The sequence below is a fragment of the Arachis hypogaea genome, chromosome 17 (genome assembly GCF_003086295.3).
Source record: "Arachis hypogaea cultivar Tifrunner chromosome 17, arahy.Tifrunner.gnm2.J5K5, whole genome shotgun sequence".
Classification (NCBI taxonomy): Eukaryota; Viridiplantae; Streptophyta; class Magnoliopsida; order Fabales; family Fabaceae; genus Arachis; species Arachis hypogaea.
In genome coordinates, this window is record NC_092052.1 from 100434468 (window position 1) to 100441032 (window position 6565).

General features: G+C 39.7%; 1 non-coding gene across 1 annotated transcript; it reads right to left on the reverse strand.

The window, feature by feature from the left end:
- Positions 1-5012: 5012 nt before the first annotated feature.
- Positions 5013-5119, reverse strand: LOC112768083 (small nucleolar RNA R71). The gene has a single exon (XR_003185522.1). It is a non-coding gene; the product is annotated as a small nucleolar RNA R71 (small nucleolar RNA).
- Between the last annotated feature and the right edge of the window lie 1446 nt (positions 5120-6565).

Sequence of the window (6565 nt, forward strand, 5' to 3'; positions counted from 1 at the left end):
AATCTTGTATAATTGGCTCCAAAGTAGGAAGGAATCACAGTGATTTCTAATGAGAAAGATGAATTTATCCTTACAAGAATAGTCACCAATTGAAAAATGTGCATTGATTACCGGCGGCTCAACCTAGCCACAAGGAAATATCACTTTTTCCTCCCATTCATTGATTAAATGTTGGAGAGGCTTGCTGGTCGTACATTTTATTGCTTTCTTGATGGATATAGAGATACAACCAAATTACAGTTGACCCTCTTAATCAAGAAAAGACGGCTTTCACATGCCCCATTGGAATTTTTGCCTATCGGAAGATGCCCTTCGGGGTATGTAATGCAGCCACCACTTTTTAAAGGTGTATGTTTTCTATCTTTTCTGATATGATAGAAAATTTATAGAAGTATTTATAGATAATTTTTTTTTTGTATTTGGTGACATATTAAATACTTGCCTACACCACTTGTCATTAGTTTTGAAAAGGTGCCAAGAAACAAACCAAGTTTTAAACTGGAAAAAGTATCATTTCATGGTCACTGAAAGAATTATTCTTGGACACCGTATCTCAATTAAAGGCATAGAGGTTGACAAAGTTAATGTGGAAGTAATTGAAAAATTACCACCACCAATGAATGTGAAGGCCATTAGAAGTTTCTTGGGACATGCAGGCTTTTATAGGAGATTCACAAAGAATTTTTCAAAAATTGCAAAACCACTAAGCAGTTTATTAATAAAAGAAGCTCCATTTATTTTTAATAGAGAATGCATCCATGCCTTTGAAACTTTAAAAGGGAAACTTGTGTGTGCACCAATAATTGCTCCTCCTAATTGGTCTATGCCTTTTAAATTGAAGTATGATGCTAGTGACTATGTCATAAGAGCATTTTTAGGGGAAAAAAAAAGACAAGATATTACATGAAATTTACTATACAAGTCGTCTTTTGAACAACGCATAGAAAAATTACATAACAACTGAGAAAGAACTATTAACTCTAGTATTTGCTTTTGATAAATTTAGTTCTTATCTGATTGTTTCAAAAGTAATAGTCTACACTGATCATTCTGCTCTTAAGTATCTTTTGTCTAAATAGGATGCCAAGCCCAAATTAATAAGATGGCTGTTACTGCTTCAAGATTTTGATGTGAAAATTCAGGATAGAAAAGGCATAAAAAATCCAGTAGCAGACCATCTTTCCAGAATCTATCTCGAAGAAACTCAAGCACCACAAATACCCCTCAAAGAAGAATTTCCAAATGAACAAATTCTAGCCATTAAGGTTATACCATGGTTTGCTGATATGGCTAACTGCAAGGCTAGGAATCATTCCTATGGAACTTAATTAGAATCAAAGAAAAATAATTATTCATGATTCTCGATACTTCAAATGGGATGACCTATAGCTCTTAAGAAGATGTTCTGACAACATCATATGGAGATGTATCCCTGAGGAAATGATTCAAGGAGTATTATGACATTTTCATAGTTCAGACTATGATAGCCACTTCAATGGAGAGAGGAAGGCGGCTAAAGCGCTTCAAAGCGGCCCCTATTGGCCCACTCTTTTCAAACACGCCTGATCCGTCATTGAAAAATGTGACAGATGTCAGAGATCCAGAAATCTATCCAGGAGACATAAGATTCCACAAAATTTCATACTTGAAGTAGAGTTGTTTGATGTATGGGAAGTTGACTTCATGGGACCTTTCCCCTGCTCAAATTCAAACCTTTACATACTAGTGGCTACTGACTATGTCTCTAAGTAGGTGGAAGCCATGCCATCACTCACTGATGCCAGGGCATTCTGGCCAGTTTCACTGACCTTTTCTTTACTATTTTTAAGGTAGTTTCATGCATTTTCTTAGAAAATAAGCTAGTTTTGGGTAGATATTCACTTACATCTTGATTCAAGCATACATTGTGCACTTTACATGAATTCATGAGAATTTTGCATGAATTATATGACAAATTGGATGATGCATGACTCATGACTTGGACTAGAACTTTGATGCACTTTGTTGCTTGATTTCAGGACAAAGGAAGCAAAGAAGAACCACGTTAGCAGTCACGTTAGTCCCACTAACGTAACCTCTAACGTGGAATGGGTGCTAACTTGCAAAGTTAATGAGAAAGGTAATCGCCAATAACACCCTCGAAGCTATCATAAACCTACGTTAAAAGTCACGTTAACTAAGTTAACGTGAACTCTAACGTGGAAGAAGACAACAAGGCCAATGTTAGTGACACTCTCCTTTGTCACTAACGTTGGACCAAGCTCATAAATGGCCACGTTAGTTGCCACGTTAACTTAGTTAACGTGGACTCTAACGTTAAGAAGCAAAAGAGAAGCCAACGTTAGTGACATTCACCTTTGTCAGTAACGTTGGCCAAGCCTCCATAAGCCACGTTAACTCCCACATTAACTTAGTTAACGTGGAAGCTAACGTGGAGAGAGCAATTGATAGCCAACGTTAGTGACACTTACCTTTGTCACTAACGTTGGGGTGAACCACCAAAAGCCACCATGAGCAACGTTAACTCCCACGTTAACTTAGTTAACGTGGAAGCTAACGTGGATAAAGAGATGATGAGCCAACGTTAGTGACACTCACCTTTGTCCCTAATGTTGGAGATGGCTAGCATGACTACATTAGAAGCCACGTTAACTTAGTTAACGTGGACTCTAACGTGGGAAATAGGGGCACATTGGAACGTTAGTGACAAAGGTAAGTGTCACTAACGTTCTCGAAGGATTGGCATTACTACGTTAGAAGCCACGTTAACCTACTTAACGTGGACTCTAACATAGGGACAAGGGAGGACTCTCCACGTTATTGGGAAAGGTAAGTCTCAATAACGTGTGCGAAGGACCAAGAGGCAACGTTAGTGGTCACGTTAGTGCCACTAACGTTGAAGTCAACGTGATCATATTTGGGTTAGGAACGTTAGTGAAAAAGCTGATTGTCACTAACATTCTCGAACCCACACTTTCACTTAACGTTGGCACCACTAACGTCCTGAGTCAAAGTCCCTGCCTACTTCACCTTTTCTCTCTGCAAGCAAAGCTAAGCCCAATGAAAAGGATAACTGCTTCAAACTCAAGATTCAGAGGCCCATACCCAAAACTTGAAGAGCCAACTAGAAGATCAGAAGAGTAGTATATATAGGAGTAGCTTTGAATTAGTTAGGGAGTTGGAAACTTTAGGGAGCCTTTGGCATAGAACTACTCTCTGTATTTTACTTTCTCTGCACTTCTAGTTTTACTTTCATGATGTATTCTCCATCTTTGTTTTCATCTTCCAGAGTTATGAACAACTAAACCCCTTTCATTGGATTAGGGAGCTCTGTTGTAATTTGATGGATCAATATTAGTTTTCATTCTCCTTCTTCTATCTTTTTTCTTGATTTTACTAGAAAGCTTTCGATCTTCATCCAATTGGGTAGTTATCTTGGAAAAGAAGCTATTCATACTTGGATCTCTTCTGAACCTTGAAAGAGGAATGAAGAGATCATGCTAGAAATGCTTTATCATGCTAGACCAAATTGGATTTGGATGGATATGTGACTATAATCCTACCAAAACTTGATTTGGAAAATGCATGTGGTATAATCAGTGACCATACTTCATCTCTTCTCATGAGCAATTGACCAAGGAATTGGCTATTGATCAAGATTTGAGAGATTGAATTACCAAGAAATTGGAATTCGATCACTTAAGATTGCCAAGGAGATCAATGAATGCATTGATTGAGGAAGAGATGAAAATGAACTTGATCCGGAGAATGTAATATCTCCTGAGCCCAATGAACTCCCCATTTCTGATCTTACCCATTCTCTTTAATTTCTGCCATTTACTTTTATGAGCAATTACCCCATTCCCGTTTAAGATTCTGCAATTTACTTTCCGCCATTTACATTCAGCTCTTTATTTCTAGCATTTACTGTTTCTGCTATTTACTTTCCCGCCATTTAATTTTCTGCAAATCTCAAATCAAATTCTGGTTCGCTCAACTAGAACATTCCTCTAATTAAAGTTGCTTGATCAATCAATCTCTGTGGGATTCGACCTCACTCTATTGTGAGTTTTTACTTGACGACAAATTCGGTACACTTGCCGAAGAAAATTTGTTGAGAGACAAGTTTTGTGCGTATCAAGTTTATGGCACCGTTGCCGGGGATTGATTTTGTATCAACAATGATTAAGTTGGAGGATCACTAGATTGAGCATTTGTTATTCTGTTGATTTAAATTTCTGTTTGAGCACTTTACTTTCGGTTTCAGTTATTTTGTATTCCCATCCCTTTAACCCCTTTATTTCAGTTGTTTACACTCTGTTTCACTCACCCACTAACTGTTTGATATATTGCATCACTCACACTAACAGCATTTTTTTAGAATAGTTTTTGGATCTATTTCCTTGCTTGTACCTTGTTGGTTGTATGACAGGGAGGAGAAGCGGGGCTTCAACTTCTTTTGATTCTGAACCAGAGAGGACCTTCCTTAGATTAAGGAGGGAAGTTAGAGGAAAGAGAGTAGTTGGTGCTGAGAAAGAGGAAGAGTACTTTGAACCAAACATGGAGGAGAATATGGATAACCATCATGAAGAAGAGGCTCACAACCATGGCAGAGAGGGTCTAGCAAATCATGCTGGGCAAGAGAGAAGAGTTCTGGGTTCTTACATCAACCCAAACCCAGGAAACTATGGGAGTAGCATCCAAAGGCCAACCATACATTTCAACAACTTTGAACTAAAGCCACAGCTCATCACCCTTGTTCAAACAACTGTTCATTCAGAGGGAGTGTCCAAGAAGACCCAAATCAACATCTAACCACCTTCCTGAGGATATGTGATACTGTGAAGTCTAATGGTGTTCATCCTGACACCTATAGACTACTTCTGTTCCCTTTCTCACTCAAGGACAAGGCATCTAAATGGCTGGAATCCTTCCCAAAGGAGAGTTTAGCAACCTGGGAAGATGTGGTAAACAAATTCTTGGCAAGATTCTATCCTCCTCAACGGATTAACAGGCTGAGAGCTGAGGTGCAAACATTCAGGCAGCAGGATGGTGAGACTCTATATGAAGCATGGGAGAGGTTTAAGGACCTAACAAGGAGATGTCCACCAGATATGTTCAATGAATGGGTGCAGCTACACATTTTCTATGAAGGCCTTTCTTATGAATCAAAGAAAGCAGTAGACCACTCATCCGGGGGATCTCTGAACAAGAAGAAAACCATTGAGAAGGCCATAGATATCATTGAAACTGTAGCAGAGAATGACTACTTCTATGCCTCCGAAAGAGGGAACACTAGAGGAGTGATGGAGCTAAACAATGTAGATGCTCTGCTGGCCCAAAACAAGCTCATTACCAAGCAATTAGCTGACCTCACAAAGAAGATGGAGAGGAACCAGGTAGCAGCAATCACCACCTCATCAATAACCCAAGAAGAAGTGAATGAAGAAGCAGAGGGTAGTCAGGAGCAAGCCAACTACATTGGGAATTCACCTAGGCAAAACCATAATCCATACTCCAAAACCTACAACCCTGGATGGAGGAACCACCCAAACTTTGGGTGGGGAAATCAACAAGACCAAGGCCTAGATCAAAGACGTCCAAATCCCAACAATTTAGCTCACCAACATGCCACACCTAGACCATATCAACACCCACATAACTACCCCTCTCAACACTTCTACCAAGGCCAAACTAACCTTTCTCATCCATCCAACCCCAACCCACCATCATCTGATGACAGACTCTCAAGGATTGAGAACCTGCTTGAAGGCATATGCAAAGAGATTCAAGACAACAAGGTGTTCAAAGAGGAAGTGCGAGCAAATTTTAAGAACCAGGGAGACACCATCAAGAGGTTGGAATCTCAAGTGGGGTATCTCTCTGAGCAGATTCCCAAACCTACAGATGGATTTCCAAGTGACACAGAGAAAAATCCAAGAGGTGAAACAAAGAAAGTAAGATGGGAAGATTGCAAGATGGTCACTACAAGTGATAAGGAGACTGAGGACAAGCCAAACAGGCCGCCAGAACAACCTGGAAATACCTCAGCAGAGAAGAAGGAAAAAGATCACCAAGAACCAAAAATTTCACAACAGGAGCTGGTAAGACTCTATGCACCCTTTCCCCAACTACTCAATGGTGCTGTGGAGAAGAGAATATACTCAAGATTTCTTGACTTGTTTATATCTCTGCATATAAACATATCATTCATCAAGATCATCCAACAAATGCCTGCATACATCAAGTATATGAAGGAACTGCTTCCCAAGAAAAGCTCACTCAAGGGAGGCCAAACTATAGTGATGAACAAGGAGTGCAGCGCCCTCATTCAACCAGAGTTGCCTACAAAAAGAAAGGACCCAGGGAGCTTTCACATCCCCTGTGCCATAGGAGAAACAATGTTTGATAAAGCACTCTGCGATTTGGGAGCAAGCATCAACTTAATGCCCTTATCCCTTATGAAGAGGCTGCAGATCAATGAGATAATGCCCACAGATGTAGTCATCAGGCTGGCTGACAAAACTCAAAAATAAGCAATAGGAGTGGTGGAAAACGTGTTGAT